At 37.6% G+C, this 13600-nt stretch overlaps 1 long non-coding RNA gene across 1 annotated transcript; it reads right to left on the reverse strand.

The window, feature by feature from the left end:
- Positions 1–913: 913 nt before the first annotated feature.
- On the reverse strand, positions 914–9120 carry LOC143415790 (uncharacterized). The gene is made up of 3 exons (XR_013096239.1): positions 9048–9120; positions 8697–8809; positions 914–1067 (listed from the first exon to the last, which is right to left on the reverse strand). It is a non-coding gene; the product is annotated as an uncharacterized LOC143415790 (long non-coding RNA).
- Positions 9121–13600: the final 4480 nt, after the last annotated feature.

Below are 13600 nucleotides of genomic sequence, written 5' to 3' on the forward strand. Positions count from 1 at the left end.
ACGTTTAGACGTTTAGAAAAGTCTTAGAAATGAATCGCATGCCAAAATGAAAACAAAAAAATTGGATGACATTAAAAACAAAAGAAACAAGAGACAGGGCGCTGAATAAGAACTTGTCAGCTTGTGAGTCTTGTAACTGGTGATGCTCCAAATGTTAAAAAATAAATATATAAAAACCAACAAACACCAAAAAGTGACTTTTATTATATGCTTATCCTGTGATCAGATAAAAAATATTTTATTAGAAGCAAGCTGGATCTAAGAGATTATTTCTACACAGCATCCTACAGTCAGTACAATTAATATGTCGGTATTGGTGGGATGAATATAAAATTCCCTCATCAGAAGGAAATAATAGTTTTATGTTATTTCATGTAACATGTGAAGAAATAGAGGTTGATCACATGTTAAAAAATGTATATACTTATTGCTAAGACAGACTCAAATAAAAACTTATAATGAAGAAGACGTTTCCAGCGACGTTTAGTTAGAGCTGATGATAAATGTTGCTCTTTTGTTATCTCAGAAATGTAAATTTGTGGGTACAGAAGTAGAGCGCATGGGGATTTTTCCTATAGTTGCATTATTGGATTCAAAGGTCATTTCATCACCATAATAGTGCACAGGTAACTTTCCTTCACATTTGACCACAACTATTCTGTTAGTGAGAAGTGTGCCTTTATACTGACACTTGGGTTTCCTGGCTCCATTGTTCTTTAGGTCACATCTAACAATGCGAAACTTTGCTACACTCTTTGTCGTGCCATTCGTCTGATCATATCTTCCTTGACCGTTACAAATGGCTTTGACCTGTTTGTAATCACTGAGGATGAATGTGTTAACATCCTTACATTTGTTTCGATCAGCATATATTTTCTTTTTTTTCATTTCTGTATCACATTTTTCACGCTCATCTTGGCATCTACATGCTGTCGTCTAAACTTTTCATAATTTGTTTCATTCAGTCGCTTCTCAATTCGGTTGGGTTGAAGATTGGCTGGTTTTGAGAGTCCAGTAACAAAGGGCAGCACAAGCAGCAAACAGGTAAACATGATCCTCATTGTTTCCTGGAGAGAGAAAAACAGGAACATTTTCCAGATCAAGAATTTAATGCAACAAAAGCGTCATCACTGTAGTGGCAGAAGTAAGTATTTGATCCCCTGCTGAATTTGTAAATTTGTTCCCTTATGAAGAAATGAACAGTCTCTATTTTTTGTGGATGTTTTATTTTACTGGAGAGAGACATGAACACCAACAGAAAAAAAACACAATACATGATTTCTTTTCACTGATTTGCATATAGTTGAGTGAAGTAAGTTTTTGATCCTCGACAACCCAACAAGCGTTCTGTGGCATGAACTGAGCCCACTTTGTTTGGAGGAAGAGAAATGCTGAGTGTAACCCACAGAACATCATCCCCACTGTCAAGCACAGAAGTGGAAACATTATACTGTGGGGCTGTTTTTCTGCCAAGGATACAAGACGACTTCACCACACTGAGGCGGCCAGTAGATGGAGCCATGTACTGCAAAATCTTGGACAAGAACCACTTTCTCTCAGGCAAAAGACTGAAGATGTGTCATCGATGGGTCTTCCAGCATGACAATGGCCTAAAACATACCACTGATGCAACAAAGGTGTGGCTAAAGAAGAAGCACAAGGACATGGAGTGGAGCTAAGGCAGTCTCCAAACCTCAGTCCTGAAGAAAATCTGTGGAGGGAGCTGAAGCTTAAAGTTACCAAACAGCAGCAAAGAAATCTTTTTTTTTGTTTTTTTGTTATTCTCTTTTTATTAAACAACCTATATAAACACAAATAATCCAAAATAAACATATAATCAAGAACAGACGTAAATAATAAAATAAATAAATAAATAAAAATAAGAAAAACAGACGGGTGTACCCTCTAGTGTGTATGTACTCGCACACACATATTCACTCACACACCCATATTCTTAAGCATACATACACATACCTACTTACATATGTGTTCACTTGTAGTCTCATACATACTAACATATACATATAAACACATAACGATTCAGAAATGTGGCATATATAGTTACAGAGATTCAAACAAGATCGGGTCTCCTTAACCGGATGTAGTGTTTCCATTTACCCCAAATTTCACTAAATATATCAAACTGGAGTCTTTTAATGAAGGTAATTCTTTCCATTTTAAACATCCCATGTACAGTCTCATGCCAATCACCCAGTGATGGAATTTTCACACTAAGCCATTTCTTGGTAATAATTTTACGGGCAGCCAAACTCAGGATACCATACAACTGCTTAGACATTTTATCTACATTTACTGAGTATAAATATCCAAACAAAAGTTCGTCCCAATTGAAGGGAAGCTGCATACCAAAAATAATCTGCAACTCAGAGTGGATCAATACCCAAAAAATGTTGATCCTTGGGCAAGACCAGAACAGATGAAAATGTTTTACTCCTTGGGCCCCACAATTTCTCCAGCAATTAGAGTGATTAAAATAATGTTTACTTTGTGCAGGGGTAATAAAAAACCTACAGATACTCTTCCAACCGTAACATCTCCATGTATTAGAACTAGAAATTCTCCACTGAAAAGCGCACTGCTCATACCAAATGTTATCTGATATTGCTATATTTGTTTCATTTTCCCATTTTTTTTTGATGTAGGTAGTATTCCACTTCTTAACCTCTTGTAAACCCTTGTACAATCTTGAAATCACCTTAAGGCCTGTGTCAGCCTGATAAGCCTTGACAAATATACTCAGAACAGGTAAAGAAAAAAGATCTGTTCTCTTAGGTATAAAATTATATAGATGATGCCTAATTTGTAAGAACCTAAAAAAGTCCGTTTTACTTAACTGGTATTGATCTTTTATTGATTGGAAGTCCCTAAGAATTCCCTTATCGTAAAACGTACAATATGCCGTTAAACCTTGTCCAGACCATTTTTTATATCTTACGTCTAATTCATTAGGTAAAAAATCACTGTCAAAAGCGCACCATCTTAAAATCCTAACCTCTTCAATCCAATCATTCTTATTAAGAAATTGTAACCAGAGTTTTAAAGGTAGGTTAATCCATTGGTTTCCTTGATGAATTTGTTTTTTAATAAGTGTCACATCCCCTAGAATTGCCTGAATTGGAGAATCTTTTAAGGTCACTGTTTCTAGTTCTTTCCATCTCGCTTGATAATCTACATTACACCAACACACTAATGTCCTCAATTGAGCAGAAATATAATAGTCTTTCAAACATGGGAACCCCAACCCTCCTTTGTCTTTAGCCAACTGAATAGTTTGGTACTTAATCCGTGGTTTTTTCCCCTGCCATATAAACCTAGAGATTATTTTGTCCCATTCCCGAAATTGTTTGTCAGTTATTTCTACAGGGAGTGTTTGGAATAGGTAGAGCATCCTGGGCAAGATATTCATTTTAACTGTATCTATACGTGATTCAAAATTTAAAAATGGTAATAAATTCCATCTTTTAATATCCTCATTTATTTTATAACTTAAAGGATTAAAGTTTGCATTGTATATCTTAGACAGATCTTTAGTAATATTTACTCCAAGATACTTCATCTGCTCCGTTTCCCATTTCAAATTGGCTTTAGCCTTAATTTCATAATTGGGCTCATAGTTAAAAGTTAATATCTGAGTCTTCGATATATTTAGTTTATAACCTGATATTGAACTAAAGAGCTCCAGAAGTGACAATAGCTTGGGGAAAGTAGTGTTTGGATTTGTCAAATAAATCAAAATATCGTCAGCAAACAAGGAAATCTTATGCTCTCGACCCCTAATCTTGACTCCAGTAATAGTATTGCTTTGTATTACACTTTGACTCAGGGCCTCTATGAAGAGAGCAAAGAGTGAGGGGCTTAGAGGACAACCCTGACGTGTCCCTCTCTGTAGGTTAAAAACATTTGAAAGCGCCCCGTTAACTTTGATTCTTGCCTTTGGTGATTTATATAATGCTTGTATAATCCTGATAAACGATTGATGGAATCCGAATTTATCCATGACTTTGTATAAAAATTCCCAATTAACCCGATCGAAGGCCTTTTCTGCATCTAAGCTCATAAGGACCATCTGAATTTTATTTTTCCTAACATAATCAATAACGTGTAGTGTTCGGCGAACATTATCTTGCGTTTGTCTCTGCTTAATAAAACCAGTCTGATCCAAACTAATTATCTGAACAAGAATATTTTCAATTCTTTTGGCAAGAATGTATGTAAATATCTTAAAGTCCTGGTTAAGAACACTAATGGGGCGGTAATTTCCACAGTCAAGCCTGTCCTTTCCTTCTTTAGCTATTATAGAGATAGAAGCCTCATTCCAAGATGGGGGAATTACTCCCGTCTTTAAAATATAGTTGAATGATGTTCTCATCAAAGGAGTCAGTACCTCTTTCATTTCTTTATACCAGTCTGATGGGAATCCATCTGGGCCTGGGCATTTATTCGGTTTCAATTTTGTAATAGCTTTTTTAATTTCAAATTCAGATATGTCCTTGATTAGGGTTATATTCTGTTTTTCATTCTACTTTGGTAAGTCGAATGAATCTAAAAAAGATATCATACCTTTAATATCCACTCTAGGTTGTGTATATAGTTCTTTGTAGAATTTTAGGAAGGCTGACTGTATATCTTCAAGTTTATACACAATGTTATTTGTTTGAGGGTCCTTTATTTTATATATTGTATTTTCTAATTGTTGTTTTTTTAATTTATAAGCCAGTAATTTAGCAGATTTGCCTCCTACCTCATAGTATCTTTGTTTTAAAAAAACCATATTTTTTTGTATTTCACTTGAAAAAATTTCATCGATTTCATTTTTCTTCTTTTGTATTTCTAATTGTAAGTTTGTAACTGCGCTTATTTTATGGGCATCTTCAAGATATTGTAGTTGTGTCTGGAGTTTTCTTAAATGCTCATTTCTCTTCTTTTTTAAATTAGCGCTGTAACCTATGAGTTTTCCTCTTATCACTGCTTTTAGGGCGTCCCATAGAATACTTGGGGAAACTTCTTCATTATTATTTTCCGCTATATAATCTATTATATCTTGACTAATTTGTTCTTTCATCGTGCTTAGAATACTTGTATTTAATCTCCAGGATGTAACTCTTCTTTCGTATCCAAGCACTACTTCCAGGTACAATGGGGCATGGTCTGATAAATCCATCACTCCTATCCTGCAATTGATCACCCTGCTAAAATCTTTTTGGTACATAAAAAAATAATCCAATCTAGAATAAAATGAATGAGGGTGAGAAAAAAAGGTATAATCCTTCTTGTTGGGGTTTAGTTCTCTCCATACATCTATGAGCCCTACGTCCTTTAAGATTAATTTGATGTTTTAACAACAGCAGCAAAGAAATCTAAAGAATTTAGAGAGTTTGTGGAAGGAGGAGTGGAAAAAAATCCCTCCTGAGATGTGAGCAAACCCAGTGACCAACTACAAGAAACATATTACCGCAGTGCTAGGCAATAAAGGTTTCTCCACCAAGTACTAAGTTGTGTTTGAGATCAAATACTTACTTCACTCAGTGACATATAAATCAATTCATTTATTTTAGCAAATACATTTTTTATTCAATTTTGGTTGATATTCTGTCTCATTACATCAAAATGAAAATACTTTAAAAAAAAATTAGAGACTGATTATTTAATATAAGTGAACAAACTTACAAACTCAGCAGAGGATCAAATGATTATTTCCCCCCAGATAATAGCTTCTTTTTATGACCAGCTTTTCTCTTTTTTGTCTTTTTGAAAAGTTGCTGGCCAACAAAGTTTTATTCATTTATTAAAAAAATAAATAAATAAAAAATAATAATAATAAAAAAGTTTTATTCATAGATGTTTTTTGCATTAGATAAATTTGCAAACTGAACTCCACGCTTCCAGAACCTCTCAGTTTGTTCTTGTTTCTTTATTGACTTATATAGAAACCCACATAAGTTTGTTTAACTTATGTAACAAATGAATAAAGCAACTAAATTTAAGTAAAAGGATAATTTTAGTATTTCTGATCCATTCTTTACAGAATTTTTCCAAATCATTTTCAAACATTCAGATTTGTCTTTTATTTTCTTGTTAAACCTCATAAACGGTGAACTAAAAACCCTGGAATATGGTTTGAAACGTTGATATTTTAGTCTGAAAAGGAGCATGTTTCGCTTTCTGGAAGCGTTTATGTTGAAACTGGAGCACTAATCAGTACTTCTCCACACCTGTGGTGCACGCGCTGCGCAGACCCCGTCGGGTATGCGCTGCAGAGCATGCGCGCCAGAGGAGGGGGCTGACTTACTTGAGCAGGAAGCGCGGACTGAGAGACAAGTCGAAAAGAAAAGACGGAAGATCGCTGATGAGGAAAAGCAGAAAGAAATAATTTAACTGAGCTTGAAATGAAACAAGAGCTAGCGAATCTCTGCTGGACAGGTAATTACCGCTGTTTGGTTTAATATTCTATTTTAAACAGTGTAACTATGAACTAAGACGAATACGGATCATATATTTTCATACAGTTATGTTCCAGGTTGATGTTTGCGTGTCTTCACTGTAAAGACCGCAGGTTATTGGAGAGTGCCTGAAAGGAAAATATGCGCCAAGGATCATTTAAAAAATAATAATTAAAGTAAATGAAACTAACTAAAAACATGTGTCATTACTTTCTTATTCCTTTTAATGATGACTTTTAAAATCATTAAATGATAAAATAAAATAAAAATAAAAAATCAATATCAATATAACAGCTTCCAAAAATTCAATATCAAAACCAGTCTAATTTTTACTTTAGTAAATATTTTGAAACTTTTCAGAGAGCCACGGAGGACATGTTGAACAATAATATTGTGTAATTTTTAAAAGTATTACTTGATTTTTTTAAAACAGGAAATTGTAATCATTTACATACATTTGGTAGCATGTAGACATTATGAAGGGGCTGCTTTACCTAATAATTTTTTACATTCACAAGATTAAACTTGACTTTTTTCACGAAGACACAAATAAAATTGTGGAGTTTGCTGGTAAGACCTTATAATCTTAGAAATATTTGAATATGCCTGCATAGCAGCTCATTTGCGGTGATCGTGGCTCAAGAGTTGGGAGTTCGCCTTGTAATCTGAAAGTTGCCGGTTCGAGCCCCAGCTCGGACAGTCTCGGTTGTTGTGTCCTTGGGCAAGACACTTCACCTACTGGTGTTGGCTAGAAGGGTCGATGGCGCGATATGGCAGCCTCGCTTCTGTCAGTCTACCCCAAGGCAGCTGTGGCTACAACTGTAGCTGCCTCCACCAGTGTGTGAATGACTGGGTGTGTAAAGCGCTTTGGGGTCCCTAGGGGGGACTAGTAAAAGCGCTATACAAATACAGGCCATTTACCATGTGACAGAAGTTTTTATGTAAAGTAGTGGAAATTAACAACAAGTCATTTAAATAAATTTGATGATTTTTTTAACTCTCAGTTGATGAGTTCATGAGTAGGGCAGGGTATCGTCACTGATTTCTAGAATCGATTCGCTTCCAATTCACAAGGTACCGAATCAGTTCGATCCACGATTCGATTCGATTTGAATCTGGGAAATTTGGACAGTCAGAAATATTATAATTCAGATCAGTACAGTACATTTTATTGTATCTATAAAAAGGAAGCTGACACACACAAGACGTTATCAGAGGTGTGAGCGTCACAGCAGATCCCTTTGTGTCAAAGTAGCTGAAGATAAAACACAGAAAAACATGAAGGTGGTTTTACTGTTCTGGGATTTTATAAAAATATTCTGCAGTACATCAAAAATGAAAGAAAACCATTAATCAACATATGAACGTTACCTCTGACATTACCGCGGTTTTATTAGAGACACGGCTAAGCGTTTTGCATTTTGCATAATTTTAAAAAGTTTACATTTGTTTAGTATTGAACGGCAGAAATTGGGTTTTCTTTTCGGAAGTAAGTAAAACAGCAGCTGACAGCCTGTAAACAACGGTAGACTTCTGTGTAACAAGCAAGACAACAGACAGACAGAGAGAGAGAGCTGTGCATCGTGGTGGAAGCAAAACAGCAAAAGTCAGAGTGAATTCATGACGATGTTTATGTGAAGCGTAGTTTGCTGCTTCGTTTGCTGCTGGTTCAGTCAATGTTGTTTGGAGAGAGATAAAACTAACAGCTTTATGATCAGCGCAAAAAGGGCGTGAACACAAAGCGCGGACCCGCCGACAAATCAGAATCAGCGAGCTGTCGGCTTTCAGCCCCGACTGTGAGAAAGGCGACATCTAACTGATTCTGATCCGCGCTCCGCGCTGTGTGTTTACATCTTTGTGCAGAATCCGTGTTCCTGCTCTCATTTACTGTCTTAGCTGTTTGGTGGTTGTTGAAAGTTTGTGATCTTTCACCAGAGATTCTGGCATTTCGGGCAAAATAAATTTATATTTAAAAAAATCAATTCAGGATTTTAATGGATTGATTTCACGTTATCCAAGCCAGAATCGATTTTAATCGATAAATCGATTATAAAAACCCACCCCTATTCAGGAGGTGTATCTAAAGACAACTTCTCTACTTGCATCCACACATTGAACCTTACAGAGGGAAACGGTCATTGCACTCAGTCATGACAACATTCTTGCTAAATATAATTATTTATATTATAAAGATATGAAACTTTTAAGCAAACTTTTCCAACTGAGGACACTTACCGTACTTTTTGCTTTACTGATCAGTGGTTGGTTGATTAACCTGCAGGAGTTCAGGCACGAGTCAGTCGTCTGGAACAGCGGGTGGTGAAGATGTCTTCAGTAAATGAAATGCTCTAAAGGGGGAATTAAAATTGAACATTATTTGAACATAAATAAAAAAAAGATAGGCCTCTGCCTGTGCATGCACATTTCTTATGCACGATATTCATGGTCACAGAACCCAGATGATGCATGTTTTAAAGCCCATATCTGGTTAGTGAATGTGAGTATAAGTGTGGCAGGAGATCGAGTTATTCAAAATAAACATGCTGTCTATAAAAGATTTTAAATATACAAATAAAAAGTTCTTACCAAACGAGGAGTCAAGATGAGCAGAGACCAGGTCTAGTGCAGCTCAGCTGTTGTTAAATTCTACCTGAGCAGGTTGGAGCTCATTTGTGTCACAGACAAGTAAAACTTTGGGGGCTTCAGCTTTTAAACATTTCAGCAGCCCCACCTTAAATTAACTAGCATCAGTGTCTACATCACCAGCCCACCAGTTAGCACTGCTCTGTTTGTGGTTCAGAACATGCTGCAAACATGATGTGAGGACCAGTGACCACAGCTGCAGATGCAGGTTGTCTTTCATAGCTCGCGTTACAACAATTGCAGCTATTTTTTTTCTTCAATTCAATAAACCACATGTTTTAAAAATAAGTAAATTAATAAAATATTGACATTTGTGAAAAAAGTGCAGAAACGGCCTTTTGGCTTAGTTTTTGTTAAGTAAATAATGGCACGGTGTAATATATCACGTGTTGTTATTCCCCTGATGTTGTATACACCTAATTTTAAAGTGGGCACTAAGACTCTATTGTAGAGTCTGACAGCAGCTGGAAAGATATCTGAAATTTCTCCTCGCACACTGTTGTTGCAGCAGCGTGTCACTGTAGGAGCTGCTCAGTGCTGCTAGGATGACCTGCATGTGGTGGGAGGTGGGTTTTTGTTTTATTTTTAATATCCTGTCCTATCTGCCAGCTTTTGCAATCAGAATTGTGACCTGAATGCATTGTGGTGCAGAACACATTTTGCTTTTGCAAGATCAGCTACTTAGAATCTCTATAGGCTCCTCTTGTTCATGTGACTATGTTATCTGTTTATTTATTCATTTCTATTTGTGTTATTTCAGTTATTACACTGGTATAGTATGACTATGTCACCTGCAGCCTCCAGCAGTACCAGTTACCTGAGACCACACATCTCAGCGACGTGTGCGTGCCCATCCCAGCAGGGGAAAGAGGGAAGCCCCAGCTGTCCCAGCAGAACACACCATAAAAGATGATTGATGTCACCCCAGAGTCATAGACGGTCTTCAGAAACTCCAAAACAATTGAATCTAGGCTTCTAGGTGTCCATCAGGTGTGATGTCAGAGCCACCAGCCTGCAGCTGTTGTTCATTTACATCTGCCTAATTGATCATTTATCCTCAGCACACTTTTCAGTTCCCTTGCTGAAACTGGACAACATGTAAAGTCTAAATTCAAACAAAGGTTGGGGAAACCTGCACTGAGCTGAGACAGAAGAAGTCTGAAGTCGAACTCGGATGAGTGACAGAGCGTTCCTGCTACTGAAAACTCTACGTCCAGATGAACAAAATGAACTTTTCGGGGCAGGTCCCCAGATGTTTTCTCTTCTCAGAATCCTCTTCACAGATCGTATCTCTTTTATCTGACATACAGTCATGTGGAAAAGAGTGTTTTCATGGGAATCTATAGAGTACTCTGAAAAACTAAGCACTGTACATGAGTGAGTAGCTTGCAGAGCCACCTTTTAGCAGCAGTAGTGTCACCAAATTGTTTCTGTATGACTCTTAGTCTGTCACACGGTTGTGCAGGACTTTTGGCTGACGTTTCTTTACATCGTTTCGTCAGTTCATTGAGGTTTGTGGTATTTGTTTATGTAAAGCTCTCTTAAGTTCCCAGCACTGTTTTTCAGGTTGAGGTGTGGACTGTGACCTGGTCATTGCAACACCTTGATTCTGTTGTAGCTCTGCTGATGTGCTTGGGATCTTTGTCCTGCTGCATTACCAAAACTCAGTTTTGACTGTAGACTACTTGGTATACAAGGGACTTCATGGAAAACTCAATGACTGCAAGGGCCCAGGTTCTGTAGCTGCAAGACAAGCTCAAATCATCACCCCTTCACCGCTAACAGCTGGTATGCGGTGTTTGTGCTGTTATGCTTTGCAAATTTGCTACTAAACTTGCAGCCATGCTGTCATGCTGTTTTTAGAGAGCAGAGACTGTCTCCTTGCAACCCTTCCAAACAAGCCACACTTATTCAAACTTTTTCTAATTGTCATGGCCTTTAACATTTAACTTGCTAACTGAGGCCTGTAGAGTCTGAGATGTAGCTTCTGGATTTTTGAGCTTTTTCTGAGAACTGCACAGTTTGACCCTGGGGTGAATTTTCTGGGTCATCCGTTCCTGGGAACATTTATGACATTGTGTTAACAAACACCTGAATACTCCAGACCAGCAAACTGACAAAATGTTTGCTTTTATAGAGCTGCTCACATATGCTGATGAGCAATTATTCAAATGCAGTGGATTAGCAGCATCTGGCTGTTAATCACCTTCTAATTTGCATTGAAGCAATAAAGGTGCTTTCTGAATAATATGAGCTGTCTGGTGTGGTATTCATATTTAAAGTGAATAATCAGAATCAGATTACTTTAATAATCCCTAAGGAAATTATGTGGATTACAGTTGCTCCAAGTGTGTGTGTGTGTGTGTGTGTGTGTGTGTGTGTGTGTGTGTGTGTGTGTGTGTGTCTGTCTGTCTGTCTGTCTGTCTGTCTATCTATCTATCTATCTATCTATACACACGAATCACACAATCACAAATATCAAGAGGTGAGGGGAAATGTGTGTGACTGACATTTACAGTTATTCTCAGTCGCTTTGGTGCGTTTCTCAGAACACCATTAACATTTGCACAGCAGTTAGTGCATTTCCCAAAACAATTAGTGCAAACTGCAAAACCTAGTGGATAGCCTGCAAAAGCACGTCACATGCACAGAATTGATTATCCATACCTCAAAAGCAAGTATCCATGTCAATGAAACTGTCAGTGCCATCAAAATGAAAAGTCTTGACACCATCTTTATGAACAAGATAGTCAAATGGCATTGTCATGTTTCCACTATGACAGTTTATAATTTCAGTGTTTCCCATTGCAAAAACAATTGGTGACACCTGAAAATGCTGACGACAGCACTATGGCCTACCTGTACAGCCATCTGAAATGTGCAGTAAAGTCACTGTAGATGTTATGGGAGTCTTGGGAGTAACTGAGACACTGAATACGTACGTTTCACATTTCCATTGTGTAGAAGTGTTTGTAATCCTACAGAATTGTGCAAAAGAAAAATATGCTACAGTCACTTGTTAACTGTAGAATACATGTAAACATAAAATCACCCATTTGGTAGAGCTGTGCACTAATGTGAACAATAAACAGCACATGTAACAGTACAGTAAATCATTCTGGCACATCCAGACGTTCCTGTCTGTCTGGCCACATATTTTCATCTACATCACAACAGATGTTATCCCTCGCAATGCAGCGAGGAAAGTATCTCCTGGAGTGGCGAATCCATCCTCTGCAGGACCCTGCTGTGATGTCGTCACATGCTGCATCCATGGCTGCTAGCAGGGCCATTTGCTCATGTGGATTTAATTTTTCTTGAGTACTCTGTCAATTGTTGAAATTGGAACAGATTCAATATTGCCAAATACCGTGTAATTCTCTATGACAGCGCTTTGTATGTCTCTCAGCTTTATTGCATTGTTTGCAATGACCATTGCACAAATGGCTTCTTCTTGCTGTGGGGTAAAAAGGGGCCCTCTTCCGCCTCCGCGAGGTTGTCTTACAATCCTATGTGGTGCAGAGTGAACTTTTTGTGAAATTGCAAATACAGTACAGTAACATGTGATGTGTCTGAGATGGCACAGTACAGTACAGTGTATTACTGTTTGCATACCTGTTTTCCCTACGGAATGTTTGAATGATTGAACTGACAGTAGTTCTTCCAATATTGGGTTGCACCCTTCGACCAGCCTCCTCCATGGTGAGGCCGTGATTGACAACATGGTCCACAATTGTAGCCCTTATTTCATTAGGAATCCGCCTATATCTGCCTCTTCTCCCTCTTCCCCTTCCCCTTCCTCCCCGCATCCTCACCCCTCTTCCACGGTGCTGACCTTCCATTTTGTGTCACAGAAGTGTAGAAATGGTACACACTAGCTCCTGCGCAGTTTATATATGCTTGCCAATTGGGGATTCACAGGATTCATCCATAATTGACAGTGAACAAGTTGTTTGTCATTGGTTACAACTAAACTTTCACACGCCTCCTCATGAGTGACAGCTGTAATTCACCCGAGATCAATTGTTCAATTTCGGAGACATTTCCAGGAACAATGATACAGGAAGGTATAGGATTTGCTTGACAGATGGCCAATATTTGGCATGTGATAACTAGTTCAACAATTTTGTGTGTGATGACTCAAGCAATGGATGTATGACTATTAGTTTTATTGGGAACGACTATTCAGCATCCATAGGTATGATTACTTTTGACTGACATGACATAAGCAAATGGAAATGTCAGAAAGCAGCAGGGAAATGATAAAGTTACAGATATCAGGGGGAGAAAATAAAACAACAGCTGTGGCTCATCAATAAGGCTCTGCAAAATAGAAAACAGGAGGGAGACTGATATTTACTGTGAGTAAATATCAGTCTCCCTCCTGTTTTGAAACCTAAAGTTAGGAAATAATAATGATGCTCTCTGACATCCACAAAATGTCAGACACATGACACAGAGCTAAACCTCTGCCGGAAAATACACAGCAGAAAATT

Source organism: Maylandia zebra, unplaced genomic scaffold (assembly GCF_041146795.1).
Source record: "Maylandia zebra isolate NMK-2024a unplaced genomic scaffold, Mzebra_GT3a scaffold03, whole genome shotgun sequence".
NCBI classification, from domain to species: Eukaryota; Metazoa; Chordata; class Actinopteri; order Cichliformes; family Cichlidae; genus Maylandia; species Maylandia zebra.